We start from the raw sequence: 17,839 nt of genomic DNA, 5'->3' as shown, positions 1-17,839 counted from the left end.
TTCTAACTAAATTCATGGCTGTTCTGAGTTAAAACTGTCTTAGCTTCCCGTTGTCTTTATTGCATAATTTAATTAAATGGGCCTCCTTCAGAAGGATTAGTTCCCTTATGACATGTCATAAGCATTAGTGGTTCCCAATAAGCAAACAAATATGTTGACTTTCTCTAAAATCACAAGCAAATGCTGGGTAGTTAATTGCTTTCTTCTTGTCTAGGACTTTTTCCTCATGAAATCCAGCAGCATTGGCAAAAACCAGCACGGAAACTAAATAAAGGCTTGTTTGGGAAAGTAACACTTTCAACTTAGCAAGAGGCCTCCAAATCTCTTTCATTACATTCTGCTGCATTAATTGGCCCATGGAACATTTTTTCCACTATAGTACCCGGCAAGCTGGGCTGATTTCACACATGCATTTTCCTCATGACTTGAATATGTGAAACTGACATCACATGGCCATTTTCCAAACACCACAAACAAAGCTTTCACATTATCCTTAATTCACCCTACAATGGAGGCAGTTTACACTAGTAGAACTGGAATGAGGGTGTGCTTTTGTGAATCTTTTTATGCCCTCAAGAAAACCATTCCTAAACCATTTGGAGCCCTTCACAAACAGATATAACAGTGGTCACAAAGGAGTGAACATTCCTGTTGCTGAGGCTACTGGGCCAGTGTTTCCTTAACCAAAACCAGTTGTGTTTGATTTTTAACTGGGGTAGAATGTGAAAGCATGACCCAGGTAATGCAGAGACTTTTAATTATTTTACTTTTGTCACTACAAGGATGAATGCTGTTTTTCCCAGCTTATTTTTGCCACTGTCCCTGAGTTGAAAGGGTAGTTCCCTCCCCCTTCCCCTCCCCCCCCCAACCTCCTACTCCCACTGCAGACCTCTGGCTCCCCTATGATGCTATTCCTGGGAGGTCCTTTGTGTCCCAGTAGCAGCATTTTGGGCATCATTTGGAATTGCACTGGGAGGCAAAGAAGACCTGTTCCACTGCTGAAAATTCCTTCTATATGCAGTTAATTACTACAGGATGTGTTTTAGGTAAGGTTCATTGAAGACAGGTGACAAATTAAGTGTGTGATCAGACAGGAATTTTGTCCCACCATACTGCAGGAGTGGGGAACCTTTTTTCTGCCAAGGGCCATTTGGATATTTATAACATCATTTGCAGGCCACACAAAATTATCAACTTAAAAAACAGTGCTCTGCTGATGGAGAATAATTCAGGGCAGCAAAATTTATGTAAATAATTGTTTTTCTATTTGAAGTCATGTGGGAAGAGCCTAATTTGGCACACACACACACTGACCTGCTGCCCTAGGCAAATGCCTAGGTCCAGGGCTTTTTTTGTAAAAAAAATCCCGGTAGGAACTCATTAGCATATTAGACCACATAAATAATTAGCATATTAGGTCACACACTCATTAGCATATTAGGCTGTACCATCTGGGATAATCAAGTGCAAACTGAACTGGTGGTAGCTCCCACCAGCCGGGCCCCAGGGAGGCTGCCACATGGCTTGTCTTGGCCCAGCAACCACCGAGGGCCAGACCAAGTGATCTCAAGGGCCATAAACAGCCCTTGGGCCAGATGTTACCCACCCCTGCACCATAGCCACCTCCACCTCTGATTTGATGGGCACAATCACACACTCATATCTATCCCCTGTAGCCCACTCACACCTACCTCATACTCCAACACCTCCACAATGCAGTCAGGAAACTTCGGGAACTTCCCGGTGGCAAAGTCATTGTGGCATTTCTATGAAATGTTTCCAGCCATGGATATGCAGGAGCAGTGTGATCACTCCACTCTGTGTGTGTGTGGCCTGTGACTCTATTGCTGGGCTGGCACTGTCTGATCACTGCTGCATTCTCGAACTATATAGGCTTTTTAAAAGCCAAGAGACTGTGGTGGCTAATTCCTGGTCAGATCACACCCAATGCCTTTTCTTTTTATCCTGTACCTGTACCAGTCAATCCCCCTTTTTCTCTGTTGGTAGACTCAAGAAGCCAAGGATGGAGGAAGAGTTGGAGAAGTAAAAGGAGTGTAAAAGGACTGTTATTTTCCCTCAAATAAGGTTGGAGAATCCTGCAGAGAGGTTAGGATTAGCCCTAGCTCACAGTGACTTCAGAGTGAAGCATGTTGGGTTTGTGTGTTTGGATTTGTTAACACTGAAACTTCATCTTCCAAAGCAGAGGGAAATTTGGAAGTAGACCTCAGTCTATGTGGCAAAAGCTCAAGAAACTTGAAAGTAGTTACAAATTGAAAGAAACCTGTCTTTTCTACCTCACAGTAAAGCAAGATGGGCAGCCGGGATGCTCTTCTTTCTCCATTCAGAATATTTGTTCCTTCCTCGGCAGGTAGCCCAATGTATTTGCCAAGGTAGTACCATGGTATAGTAATAATATGGCCTCTGATTGGTTGGGTTTATGCAGTTAGGAAGAAAGCAGATTTTAAAATTGTACCAAATAAGCAGGATTATCAAGGCTGCATACAGACTACCTCTAAAAAAGCTCCAGAAAAGACTGCTGAGGTACCAGCAGTGAATAACTCACAATTCTAATGTGCAATACTGAGATATGCTTCATTTCAAAATTTAAAAGAGTCATACCATATATAGCTGGATGGCAGTGAGTTGGAACATGTGAACACCTGAAATAATACAAGGCTTCATATCAGCAGTTCCAGATGTGGACTCAATTCACACTTTATGGACAGACATTTCAGTACAAAATACATGCAATTCTCATCAACTCTGAAGTGTGCATGTACACAGAATTTGGTTCATCTCCATTTTAAATGCTTAGATATAGGTATCCAATCCTATTAACAGTTGATTCACTTTTAAAGAGATATGTGCTTAATTTTAAACGTGCACTTTTCAAACTTGCTATTTAAGTTTAAATTTTGTACTCCACTATCCATACCAAAGTACACAATGTACTGGGATAACTAGCCATTGCTTTCCACTTCAAATAAAGAGTTTTAAAGATAGCTAAAGGCAAACAGAGTAAAGAATGTCGGAATTCAAGGGATGTGACTTTTTTAAAAAATAATGTTCATTACATAACTGGGTCTAGAAAAAAGGAAGAAATGGCAGTACGGTAGTATCTTAGCATAGCTGTGACATATTCTGTAGCAGCACTGTAGGGTTTTTATTTCTGAGTTTTTAATAACATAATTCAGATTATTAAACAGAGATAAACACTAGAAAAGGAGAATAGTTATGAGAAACACAACCAGGAGGTGGAGGAAGAAGGAAGGGAAAAGTGGAGCAGGAAAGAGGTGTACAATAAAATGTATTCAATTTTTGAATCAAAGCAAACTATTATAATAAGTTGTACCCACTTATGTTTACAGCTGATGGAGCTCTGTTATCCAGTTGTTGGGCTTTAGGGTTTAAGATGAAAGTACTCCTCTGAAAGCAGCTGATATTTTGTTTGAGTTCAGTTTGGATGCAGTTTATTTTAACCTTGGTTTTGCAAATATATATCTATTTCCAGCATTTATAATTATTAGTCTCCTTCACTGTAACCTTGCTTATAATAGGCTGCAAAATAGTATTTCTCCAAGGAAACCTGTGCATGAACTCTTTAATGGGTTGGCAACAGGGTAGATGCAACATATCAAATCCCGGATTTAGTTACATTTCAGTCTTTGCAGAGTGTTCATAAGGTACATGAAAGAAAGCCTTCGAGGAATACACTGAATACATCTGAGATGGCTCTTGGCACTAGTCTCTCCTGCAGCTTCTCTCAGGGAAAGAACCGAAGGTTTCACTGTCATGAAAAGACAGACTTAGTTGTTCCATTACCATTCAGTGACTAAAGGTTCTACAATTGCCTGAGCCAAATAACAAATGACTACCAGGGTCAGATGTCCTTTGAGAGCAATTTTGTTCCTCACATAATAAAGTAGAGTTAACAATATGCAAAGGAAGAGATACACTGTACTGATAGAGAAGCAAAGGAAACAGTTGTCCAAGGATGTCCCAGCAAAATGCTGGCCCCCTGTGAATTATTAATTGGCCAAAGGGAATGAAGTTGTGTGTATTGCTATTGGTTGACTTTCAAGGGCACAGCTAAATGGGACTGTCCTATACAACCCCATGTTTGTTTGCCACCCAGCCTTGTCAGCCACACTAACAAAGCTGTATGCTGAAAGAATAAAGGATAGTGCTTCAAGCAGAGAGCAAATGCAATGCCCTGGTAGTTTAATAGTATTTTAATCCTAGTCTCGAACAATCTAAAATATGCCCCACAGTTAAGGTTGCCAACTCTGGTTAGAGAAATTCCTGGAGATTTGGAGGTGGTAGCTGAGGAGGCAGCTCAGGATGGATGTAATGCCATGCACTTCCACCCTCCAAAGCAGTCATTTCTTCCAAGGGCACTGGAGTCTAGACATCAGTTGTAATTGCAGGAGAACTTGAAGTAACTGGTGGCTGGTATGCATGCAGAGAAGATTAACTGTTAGGGTAGAAATCAAATTTTCTTAGGCAATTTAAATGGCCAGTCAAATTTTCTTAGGCCACTGGTGGTCTCCTCAGGGATGGCAGGATTGAGTTCTTTGCCAAGGACTTCATCTGCCTTGTCTTTCCCTCAGGGCAATTCCTCCGCTAGTTTACACATACTTTTCTGTGCTGTAGAACTTGTCTACCCCCTGTCTAAAACACTTATTTATTTTCTTTTGCTAAGTACATTGTTCATGCGTGACAAATAAAGCATCATAGTAAATTTCCCTCAAGAATTCTCCCCTAAAAAGCTGCCTTTGTTATAAGTGGTGGTAGTGAACCTGCTGCAGTCTCCCCACTCTCTGTAAATCAGAATGCATTGCAGATTTTATACATAGACTTGTGGCTGTGATTTATGTGTTGGTTCATATTTAGCCCCTCATTTCACATTATGCTGCAAAAGTAGAGAAAGATTTATATTCTTCTCCAGTGAGATTTTTAATTTAACAGAGACTGTCGTATTCTAGAATGAATTATTGTTGTGGTGTGTGATGCTTTGGCAAGGAGTAGCAGGTTTGGGATTGTATGCTGGGCCTTCATCTTTGAGAAAATGCTTGGCTTTGGAAAGGCTCAAGCCTTGTTGTTCTGGGCCAGGGCTTTTTTGGTAGGAAACACCCAGCAGGAACTAATTTGCATATTAGACCACACACCCTGATGTCAACACTGTTTTGTATAGGGCTTGTTTTGTAGCAAAAGCCCAGCAGGCTATGCCTCCAACACCAAGCCAGCTGGAACTGTGTTCCTATGCATTCTTGCAAAAAAAAAAAAAAAAGTCCTGGTTCTAGCTCTTGGGGTACCATCCCTGTTGCTCAGTACACAAAGAGAAGGCAGTGCTCAAACAGGTCAGATTATGTACGTTTGAGCAGGGCTTCTTTTGAACAGGAATGCATGGGAACGCAGTTCCTGCTATCTTGGTGTCACGGGTGTGGCCTAATATGCAAATGAGCTCCTATTGTTCTTTTTCTACAAAAAAGCTCTGCATTTGTAGACTTGTGAACTTCACACTTTTAAAAATCCCTCTCCTGTTGTTCAACAAGGAAAAAAGTTATTTTCACATGGAGTGGATTTATGAGTTTATGAGTCTGCTTCTAAACATAGTGATCTGGAAGCAGCCCCCATTTCTTTCAGTAAGTTTTACTTCCAAATAAGCAGCAGATTGGAGCAAAAAGATAATATCTCTGTAGGAAAAATGTAAAAGTAATATTTTGCAGTGTTTATATATTTCTAGGTGTTATAGAACAGGATGTTGACACACATACAACACATCCAAAAACAGTATAATATTTCTATCAAAAGCAGCAACCCCCCAACCCAGCCCACAGTGTGTACAGACAATGATAAAACTAACCACAGTCAACAAAAAACCCTTTAAAATAGCATGCTTTCCCATGCTTTCTTGAAACCCCATATTGTCTATAACTTTTTAATATATTCTACTCTGAATTTCCCCAATTAAAACAAAGAAACTATAGAAGAAAAGACTCTGCAGTCCTTGGAAGAAGATGAGACAAAAATGTATTAGATAGATATAGGTCGTATTGACATCGGTTATACAAGTCAGATGCAACTCTCCATTATTTCTGTGGGATTTAAGCATAATGAATTTTCTCTGCCTCTGCATTATCAAGTATTTCAGCAGCAGCTGAGAGATGCTATTTCAGTATGCCACTGCCAAGAGTGCATACAACATCAGGCTCCTCCTGTTGACATGCTATTTCTTTTCCTGTGCTTTCTTGCCCTCAGCCAGTGCCTCTTTATGCTGAATAATACAATGGACTTTGAGATTTCAAGTTCCCTAAGGGCAAATGAGGTTGTTGCAGGATAAAGATGAGCACCATAGTCTCCTCTTTATAATCTCTGGGAATTGAAAACTTTTACCATATGCCCTAGCTTATTTCCGCATCATACAGAGCATTTCCGCATCATACATCATCATGATAGGCAACACCCCACTTAAGGTATTTTATGGAAGCAAATATTCACAATTGCCATATAAGGATTTTTTTTAAAAAAAAATAGATTTCATGCTAATGATACCCCAGGTTTTAAACGATGAAGGTTTCCTGGAATATCTTTTATACTGGGGGGCTTTTAGAAGCTCTGAGTATGTAGTATATTGCAGTTCTCCTCAGAGGTGTTTACTCATGTAGTTACTCCATTATTCAATGTTCTGAAGGATTTCAGTGTACATAGAGTTCCCATGCCAATCCCCATTCATCCCTGACCAAACCTACCTAAGAAACCTTCAGACTCTTCTGGGAACTCTCCAGGGCTAGTTTACAATCTGCTGCTTTCCCCTGTTCTCTGGTACAATATTGTGTGAAGATATTAGTGTGAACCATTGATATATCCGCAGAAGCCAACTTCCAGAATCAGAAGCAACATTTCATCGGAAATTCATACTGTGGTTGCAATTTGAGGAACTGCACTTGCCATCAATGGTAATATCCAGTCTTTCTTTTTATAGAAAAAGCCCAGCAAGAACTCATTTGCATATTAGGCTATACCCCCTGATGAAATGTGTTGCTGCTGAAAAAAAGCCCTGGTAATATCAAATAATCAAGTTCACACACAAGTTTCTTCATGGGTTTCTGTATCAGTGGAAAGAAAACCAGAGAATTAAGCTACCATGTGTGAACAGGACTCATGGGCTGCAGTCAAATGAGCACTTTGATCTGATGTTGTTGCTGTTTCCTTCAGGATTTAAAGTACACAATCAGACAGCAACATCTGCCTCCAGTTCCCCAGTCATTGGCGCCCTGTTCTGACCCATCTTCAAATTGGAGTTCTGTGACACTGGGAAAAGTCTTGTCTCTACAGAAGTCAGCACTTTCACCCTGCATTTTTGGATTTCTTAACTCCCCTGTTGTGAACTCAAGGTGTTTGGGAAGTATGAACCTTCTGTTCTACCACTTTTTTAAAAAAAAAAAAATCAGGTACTGACGTGAGCATAAGTGGATATTCACCCAAAAGTTTTGAATCACTGTTTGTTTTCCGCACCCAACATTCTGTCAGGATCAGGAGTCTCTGGGGGAGTTGTTTTTGAGCAACAATCCTCCCAAACCCTCCTCTTTCTTGGGGATGGAAAGCCTTGGGAACAGTCCCTAGTTAGGCTCCCATATCAGCTGGGAGCCTGGCCATCCTACTCCCCATCCCACTTTCCCCCATGCAAATTCTATTAGAAGAAAAAGGGTTGATGTTCGAGAGCATTCCATGTAAATGTATTGAAGTCAGTTGGGCTACTGTTATGTAAACCTGCATGATGCTTATACTTGTCTCCCATGTATTCCAAGGAAGAGAGACAATGTGAAGGAGACTGAAAGGGGCTGCAGTATTTTGTGGAGGGATTGTACAGCTGTCAAAAAGGAGCCAGAGCTTTGGATGCATACTTATGTGCACGTGTGAAAGACCAAAAAAAGAAAAGAAAAAGAACAAAGGATGCTGCCCAGCTGCCCACTCTGTGGTTACCACACAGCAACAATCTGAATGGTCAACTACATAGTGAGTGCATGGTGAGGCAGGTTAAGGTGGCAAGTTTGGACAAACTACTATGGAACAACTAACACTGGATAAATAGAGGTGCAGCCAGTCGTTTGACTGCAACCATGGTGTCCTTGAAATCAAAGGTCCCAATCCAGTTAAATTTAGTTGTGAATAATCCAACACAAATAAAATAAAATTAAGTGAGCCACAACTAATTTATTCCATTGGTTTCAATACAACATGGCTCACTTCAGCTGGATTGGGGCCAGTGAGTGTTAGCGGGCTGCCTTGTTCCCCCAAGGTTAAAACTGTTTAAATCAAGGCAGGAATGCTTTGGGAAATACATTCACCAATTTAATTTCACCTGCCTTTAAGATTAACTATTACATTGTGTTTTTATTTAAAAATCATCACTGAGCAGTCACTCTCTAAATATTTTTAAAGAAACACCAAAAATTGAGTTAAGGTCACAAGAAGGATGTTAGTAGGTCAATATTACTAAGCATTATAAAGCCTGGAAGATTTCATTTTAAGGAACTGTAATAACTCTGTTATTTGGCATATGTAATTCAATATTTTATATTTATGAAGATAGACATTTCTGAAGAGGTTTAATGAGTAGCAATGTAGTTTCCCTATTAAAAGCCAGAGTCCTCTACAATTTTTAATAAACAGTAAGTAATTCATTGCCATATGTGTCTGTGGCTTTTTAGCTGAGAGTGTAGCAAGTTACTTTGAAAGCTGCCTCAACATTCTGCACATGAGCCAAAACCACCAATGTAGTCCTGCTTAACTGTATCTTACCCACCAGAACATTTTTTTAAAGGGTCTTTTAGAGAAGTCTACAAAACTCTGCTTAATCCATCAAAGAGGTACAGTTTTAGATGTTTAATAAGTCTGAGAAAATGTCAGTTACTTAATATCCTATGGTTTAAAAGTATTTTTAAAAGGGTTAGAAGTCCATTATTGCCAGTGGAATGTGTGTGTGCTTTTTTTGTTAGAACCTTCCTGAACATTTCTGTTCCATGATTAAGAAATACAATCCTTTCACTCAGAAGAGTACCCTTCCACATGATTATGACACTACTTCCATTCTAAATTTAACACGTCTCAGGATTTAATGACTTGCAAGCCATCCATGTTGCTTTGAGTCTGGGAGATTGGGAAAACCCTGGTGCCATCCTGGGTCTCTTCTCAGTGAGGCCACCCTTCCATTTACTCCCAGAGGTTGTCTTACTTCTCTCTGGGTACTAACTGCAGCCACGAACAGATCTAAAAGGGCATCTTTTACTCTAGGCTCTGCCTAACTGCCACATCTCCCACTTTGCTTGTACTAGCTAGCACAGGGACAAATACTTTCACATTTTCTAGCTTTTGTGCTTTAGGGATGGCAAGCTTAACCTCAGCCCCCACCCCCCACCCCACCCTTTACTTCTCTTTGGAAAACAAGACCAACTAAGCATATGTTTACAAAGATCAGACTTCAAGTACTCAAAATACGAAGCTTAGTAAACTCACCATGCATCAGTCCAAGCAATGATACAGAGAAAATATGACAACATGCTATCCTTTGAGTGATGGTTAATGATGTTTAAATGTCTAAACGATCTTTACTTAGGCTAGGTTAGAAATTCTTGAACTTAGAGAGTTGAGATTTCTCCCCATTAGATAGATGCAGGTGGGCAGCCATGTCAGTCTGACGCAATAGAACAAAGTAGGAGTCCAGTAGTACCTTTAAGACAAACAAAGTTTTATTCAGAATGTAAGCTTTCATATGCATGCATACTTCTTCAGACAAGGTGTTGTATATGTGCTTAGAATTGTATCTATAAGCTGGAGTTCTTGCTTGGCTCATTGGGGCCTGAAAGACTGAGCTTGGGGACTCAGGAACAATAGGCAGTAGGATCCAAATTTCTGCTTCCCTCTTCCAATCAAGAGCCCCCAGCTGGTTTGAATGGTCCAATCACAGGCAGTGCGGGAACTTTGGGTGTGTATATAGTTGCCCCTGCAGCCCTAGTCTTCAGTCTTCTTAGGCAGCACTATACCATGCTGTATTCAATAAAAAGCTATGTTCACTATCACCTCGCCTCATCATTGCATAGAACCCACTATAATATAGTGGCGGCGAAGGTGGAATCCTGGTAAGCGAGGCCAGCAGCCATGGGTTTTCTGCACTGCCAGTGCTGACAATGGCCGCTATGCCAGGAGCAATTCCCGAGTTCGATGTGACCAGCCCAAAGCAATGGGAGACCTGGTTGGAACGACTGGAGAACTTCATCCACTACCACGGGGTTTTGGGGAATAAAAAGAAATTGCAACTCCTCAGCTCGTGCAGGATGGACACCCAGGAGCTAGCCCAGGGGCTAATGGCGCCCACCCTCCTCAAGGATGCCTTCGTCGCAGAAATCACTGCCACCCTTATGACCCATTTTACACCGCAGCCATCAGTCCTGACCCGTTGCTTTGACTTCTCCAAGTGCCGTCAGTGGTCCAATGAGTCTGCCGTGGAAAAGATTATATGGACCTCACCATGGCGATCAAAGAGGCTTTTGCCTATGAAAATCGTGGAAAGAGCGCATGTTGGTGGTGGCCCACCAAGCCGCCTCATCCTCCTTGGAAGCGGACGACTCAGGGGTCGATGATGCTTTCAAATTCCACCACACCGCCGCGAAGTGCCAGCCGCCTTGCATGACTGAAACCGCACCAGCTTGGGAGTGTGCAAGTTGTGGGGAGAACCACGAGTGCCGCTCCTGCCGATTCTGGGACACCGTCTGCCACCAGTGCAGAAAGACGGGTCACCTCGCCAGAGTCTGCCGCTCTAAAGCGACACCAACCCAAGAGAGCACCACCCGTCAGAAGAGCGGAAAACATGGCTGCTGCCATGAGGTCGCCGTCATGGAGAATATCAACGCCATCACCGCATCGGTCGGACAGGTATGCGACATCACCATGCCGTCCCCAGATAAACTCAAAACAACAGTGTTTTTTGAGGGCGCCCCCTGTCGAATGGAGATTGACTCTGGGGCCACACACACCATTATCTCTGCCCAGAACCTTAAGAAACTTTGCCCCAAGGGGGAACCGAGACTACACTCATCCCCTGTGTTGCTGCATGGCAGAGAGGTCCTGGTAGCCTATTACTCCAGAACATTGCAGAAATTGGAGCGCAGCTATGCCAAATCAATAAGGAGGGCCTGGCAATCGTGGCGGGAGTTAAAAAAATCCACGATTACTTGTACAGCTGGCCCTTCACCATCCTTACGGACCACAAGGCCTTACTTGGCCTCTTTGCCCTCGACCAACAAACGCCCCAGATGCTGTTGCCCAGGGTACTGCGGTGGTCTATTTTCTTGGCTGGGTACCAGTATAGTCTTCAGTACAAGTCTGGGAAAGCCATGGGCCACGTGGACACACTCAGCCGTCTGCCAGTGCCATCGGACAAGCCAGATCCTGCCCCAGCACACCAGATCCTGCTTCTGGAGTCCCTTCCAGACCACCCAGTTCACGCGAAGGACATTGCACGTTGCTCAGCCAAGGACAAAATACTCTCCCGAGTTTTGAACTGGGTGTGGAGGGGATGGCCCACAGGCTGGGTGGGACCAGAGTTTGGGGTGTTCGTGTCCCGCGGGGACGAGCTTTCTACCCATAAGGGGTGTTTGTTATGGGGTAACAGGGTGGTGGTGCCCCTGGTTTTGAGACACCAAGTCCTCATGGCGCTGCATGAAACCCACCCGGGGATCGTGCGCATGAAGGCATTCACCCGCAGTTATGTATGGCGGCCCAGGATTGACGATGTGATCGAGTCTTGGGTCACCTGATGCCAGCCCTGCCAGGAGACATGGCTGGCGCCTCCCCAGGCCCCAATGCAGCACTGGGAGTTCACACGAAATCCCTGGTCCCGCTTGCACCTGGACTTTGTGGGGCCCTTCCAGGGACAAACGTTCTTTTTGAGTGGGCTCGCACTCAAAATGGCTGGAGGTGCTTCTGATCACTTCCACCTCCTCCTGGACCACCATCAGCGACCTCCACTGGGTGTTCACCACGCATGGCCTCCCAGACACACTGGTTTCGGATAACAGGACGGCCTTCACGTTGGGGGAGTTCCAGGACTTCTAGAGAGCCAGTTTGGTGTAGTGGTTAAGTGTCCGGACTCTTATCTGGGAGAACCAGGTTTGATTCCCCACTCCTCCACTTGCACCTGCTGGCATGGCCTTGGGTCAGCCATAGCTCTGGCAGAGGTTGTCCTTGAAAGGGCAGCTGCTGTGAGAACCCTCTCAGCCCCACCCACCTCACAGGGTGTTTGTTGTGGGGGAGGAAGGTAAAGGAGATTGTGAGCCACTCTGAGACTCTTCGGAGTGGAGGGCGGGATATAAATCCAATATCATCATCATCTTCTTCTTCTTCTTCTTCTGCATCCAGAACCTCATTTGGCATATCAGGTCAGCCCCCTTCCATCCGGCCACCAACGGCCAGGCTGAAAGGATGGTGTGGACGACTAAAGAATTGCTCCACTGCATCATCCAGGGGGACTGGGAGGCCCGCCTTGCAGAGTTCTTATTATCGCAGCATACTATCCCCTCTATTGCCACCGGCCGCAGCCCAGCTGCGGTTAACCATCCTACTAGACCGATTACATCCAGACAGAGCCTTCGATCTGCAAGAGGATCCAGAGGTGGTCCGGGCACCTCGGGGGTTAGACACAGGGGACTGAGTTATGGCTAAGAACTGGGGGGGGGGGGCGCTTGGATTCTGGCAAAGGTTGCTGGGGTCCATGGTGTATGAGGTTACAACAGAGGGGGGTCCACTATAGGGAGGCACATCGACCAGCTGAGGTCCTGCGAGAGCCCCAAGGAAGAAGTTGAGGGCTACAGTCCTGATGACCAGGCCGCCACCCCCACTCCTTCCCCGATGGCCATGGCTGAGGCAGAAGCCCAGGGCCCCGCCCTTCAGGTAGAGCCAGCAGTCACGGAGACCCAGGAGCCGCTGGCTGAAAGCAATACAGCGGTGGCTCCTCCACTCACTGCCGTGGCAACTGCATCTGCTCCGCCACCCACTCCAGTGCTCAGGCAATCCACCAGAGAGCATTGCAAGCCAGCCTACCTCAACTACGTCAGCTAGGCTTGCGAACATGGGGGGAAGGGATGTTGTATATGTGCTTAGAATTGTATCTATAAGCTGGAGTTCTCTCTTGGCTCACTGGGGCCTGAAGGACTGAGCTTGGGGTCTCAGGAACAATAGGCAGTAGAATCCAAATTCCTGCTGCCCTGCTCCAATCAAGACTGGTTTGAATGGTCCAATCACAGGCAGCCCGGGAACTTTGGGTGTGTTTATAGTTGACCCTGCAGTCCTAGTCTCCAGTCTTCTTAGGTAGCACTATACCATGTTGTATTCAATAAAAGAGCTATGTTCACTATCACCTCGCCTCATCATTGCATAGAACCCACTATATTATACAAGGAATGAGGTGTGAGCCAGAGTCCCCTCCCTCATGTTTGTACAGACATCATGATTCCTGGCTTGGGTGCCAGAAAGCATGGAGTTCCAACTTGCACACATCTACACGTGGGCATAGGCCATGCTACCAGCTTGCTACTACGCCTATGTGGGCTACCTGGGTCCTGGTCACCAAGGCAGGACTTCCATGGATAGACCCAAACCTGGCAAGAAGACTTCTAGCCTGCTATCGTATGTAAGTCCCCAGCTTTGCAGGACAAGAGATTGCACTGCCGCCATGAGCTGTCCAGCTATGTGGTTTTCAGCCTTCCTGATGGAAGCCATTACAAGGGCTAACAGCATCAGCGGTTATCTCCCTGCATCTTCAGATGCCATGAGAGCGAAGCAGGAGCCCCATATACCCAATGTGCAATTTGGACATTTCCATAAAGCCATCAAGCTTATCTCTATGTGCATCCAGAGCCAGACATTCTATGTGCCAGGTATTCCAAGCTATACATCTTACAAAAGACTGTGCCAGCTGAGAAGGGAAGAAGACAAAGACCAAACCCAACCCAGAGACCAACACCATTGTGTAGGTTGGATGTCACTTTAGATAACAATTCGGCCCTATATTGTCAGTGTAGATAAGTTTTGTTTAGTATAGTTAATCCCATCTTCTTCTGTTATTTTCCAAATGTCACCTTGGAGCCACCCCTTTTCTGAGGTCACATACCACATGTTCCAGCATCATAGCCCACCTGACCTGGTGTTATAGACCATCTGACCTCAACCCCCTGAGGGCACAGGGTAGTCCTTAAAAGGTCTAACCCATGGTTCCTCAGGTGTGCATCTGACAGTATACCTACTCCGCTGTTAGACTCACCCCATAAACCTGATCAGTTTGGGGTCCCTAATAGTAAGATATGCAGGCCGTGTCTTGCTCCCCCTTTCCTTTTTCGCCGCTATTGGAGCGTCACCTTGAAGACTACGAGAGGTAAAGTATCACCTTGTCTGTGTTATCCCTTATATGTGACCCCTATCAATCTCACCTCTATTTTTCCTAGAACTGTATATATGTTGAATGAATATATTCCCTTGTATGCTTGACTTATTTTTCTAATAAAACATTTTTATATTTTATTTGGAGACTCCCCTTGTTATTCTAAGGGAAGTTCTGGAGGTCATCTCCTGTATACATAGATTCTGTATCCCGCTGAGCCATAATTGCCCACCACTTAAATTCCCTAACCTCTCTTCAATGGCAATTTGGCTTACAGAGGTACAGTGCGCAGAGCTACATAGCCGGTGGGCAGTGGTTTAGAATGCAAAATGGTACAAAGTTTCTCTTCATTGTCCCTCAACATGGTCAAAATTAAGTCCCTAGGTAAAAGGTTCATCCTTCACCGTTTGCGCCCATCTGAGATGGATGAATAAAGGGAATAGTAGTGCTTTTTGTGTCCTGTAAGAATTTATAATCTCCCTTTGGGAGTCCATCCCCCTCCAGTTTCTGTCCTTGTCTTCTTGGCCAAAGAGGAAGAAACACTATCTAGCCTTTTTGGCTTTTCCAAAATCCTCCTCTTTATGTGTGACAATCTAGCAAGGTGTTAGAAGGTAAACCCTTTTTCTTACCTTGACTAGAGTCATTTTCATAAATGAGTGCAAATGAACAATAATTGTTAGAATGTGTAAAAGTTCATACTGACAGCAGATTTCCCTATGAATTTTAGACTAAGTCCAATAATGTTGAGAAAAAGGGGAAATGGAAATAAAGAGTGAAGTAAATTCAATACAGATGTTTTCAGAGATCTCCCCACATAGCAGAAGTGATGTGCTGAAAAACTAGCACTTGGACTGTGTGGAAGCAGACAATAAAAGTACATCTATCAAAAAACAGTCATATACCAGAGGATGGAGGAAGATAGGAAGAAGAAAGTGTGATACTAATAGTGGAATTCTCCCAACACATACATAAAAAGATTTAGCTGAATCTTGACATGTCTGTATGTTTTCCAAAAACTGGAAACATTCTGTTTCAAATTAAGCAAAGCCATTTCAGAATATGAAGAATATTTTTTTTTAAAAAATAAGGCAAGCAAAAGAGATAGTCATGGACTGCAATGACTATATAGAATAAATTTAGATATATTGATATAGATAATGTACATTACACATCTTCACCTGCAGCCTTCTGGCAATTTATAGGTACAATACTTTAAAAGGATCTGATAATTATTTGGCTCATGGATGGATCAATGTCCTGTGCAGCATTCATTGGGAATTCATGTACTGGGAAGATTTAAGATGCATTAACTGTGGACAAAAATCCCAGTCAGATCAATATAGCATATGAATGGTTCCATTGCCATTCAACCTTTAAAACAGAAATTATCTTTTGAATTCAGTCTGAGCAAAGTATAGTTATGTTGGCACTCATATACTCTGCTGTAGTTGAGTTCAAAAGAGATCATATATTACATTTGTTTGTTTACAAATCAAAACTAACAGTGCCATTCTAAGCAGAGTTACACCCTACAAAATCCACTTGTCAGTTTGCTTAGTCCACTGATTGACTTCAGTGGAAGTTTATACCTTCAGTGGACTTAAGTTATAATTCTGCTAAAGAGGGCAACAATCAGGGGTCGTTTTATAGAAAAATAGGTGGTGGAGCTCATCCAGGGATTGTTATGCAGCTGCACCTACTATTCAATGGACAAGGAGGTGGAACTCTCAGAAAGGTTCAAAGCTGCACTCCTGTGAGCTCCCACTGAATCTGAGGCCTGGCAACAATAAACCACATGGATCATTAACCTACATTAATGTCAATATGGCTCTTTCAACATTTGAAGGCATTTGGAAGAGCACAAGATGTTAGCTTACTAGTCCTGTACTAGTTTGATGCCTTTGGTCATGAGTGGAATCTCAAAGTAGGTGAAAAAGTACATTTCAGATATTTAACTTAGAACACAAATTGTATAAAATCTTAAAGATGAAGGGTTTTTGAATAATAGAACATTTATTTAAAATTTTTCTGCCCTCTCTTTCCAATAGTGCAGAGCAGCTTGGTGTGTGCCAAGACAGAGTATATGAGTAGATTTAGGCAGATTTATGTATGAATGCATATCCCAAAATACTAATGAACTCCACCCTGTATACAGTATTGTAAAACAAAAAGAGCTATACATATCAAGGGAAGAATATGCCAAATGTAAATGATAAATATTTAAACATTAGCACCTATAGAAGAAGAGAAGAAAATATTGAATTTATACCACACCCTTCACTACCCAAAGGAATCTCAGAGCAGCTTATAGTCTCCTTTCCCTTCCTCTCCCCATAACAGATACCCTGTGAGATAGATGGAGCCAAGAGAGTTCTGACAGAAACTGCTCTTGTGAGGATCAGCTCTGCAAGAACTTGTAACTGACTCAAGGTCACATCAGCAGGTGCATGTGGATAAATGGGGAATCAAACCCATTCTCCCAGATAAGAGTGTGCGCACTTAACCACTACCACTACACCAAACTGGCTGTACATGTTATAAGACCATATCAGAGCTGAGCCATCTCCTCACTGCAAGAGCAACATGGCGGCGGCGAGGTAGAGCTCGGGTGCTAGAGCTCCCTTGAAACAACTTGAAACAACTCGGTTCATATTTAGTTGGCCTAAAATACCAAGTGCAACTGACAAGATATCCCACCTCAGAGCAGGAGAGTGTGGTATGGTGTTGAAGGGTCCTGCGGAGCTTCGCCGGAGCTACTGCCGGTTTGTGGGGTGAGGCGGGGCCTGGCGACGAGCGTGGAGGAGGCTGAGACACCGGTCTGGACTGCGCTGTTTGGCCGGGCAAGGTCGGACGGCGAGAGGAGTGGCCGGCGAGTGGAGGGAGTGCGGAGCAGAGAGGCTGGGATGCCCACGCCCATATGAACGGGTGGTGTGTGACAGGCAGGCGAGCAGAGGGACTGGACAAACGGGCAAGCAGAGTCGAGTGAATGGCCAGAGACTCTTGCAATCATGCGACGTGTGCGCCGAGTGAGGGCACGGCCGTTGGTGATTGACAGTGGCGGTTGGGGTGCTGCTAGCGAAGGGGAAGCCTGCGGCGGCCCCAAGGCCACTGACCATCTTGGTGGAGCAAGGGTCCCTGATTGGACTGGCCAACTCCACTGGAGGAACTGTGGAGCCCTGTTGCGTAACTAAGAGGCACGGGGGGGGGGGGGGTTCGCCTCCCTGGACCTGCCGGGTTGTGCCAGGGGTGTTGTTGGCCGAGGTCTCATGGACCCTTGACATATATTCCATCCTACACCCAGATGTACGACCGCTGCCCTCAGTGCAGCACACTTCGTAGTATAAGCTCGATACCTGCACCTGTCTTTGCACTTTATCTACTCAGCACCTTACTTAGCACTTT

Source organism: Heteronotia binoei, chromosome 1, assembly GCF_032191835.1.
Source record: "Heteronotia binoei isolate CCM8104 ecotype False Entrance Well chromosome 1, APGP_CSIRO_Hbin_v1, whole genome shotgun sequence".
Taxonomy (NCBI): domain Eukaryota; kingdom Metazoa; phylum Chordata; class Lepidosauria; order Squamata; family Gekkonidae; genus Heteronotia; species Heteronotia binoei.
Note: the sequence above shows the minus strand (reverse complement) of the source record.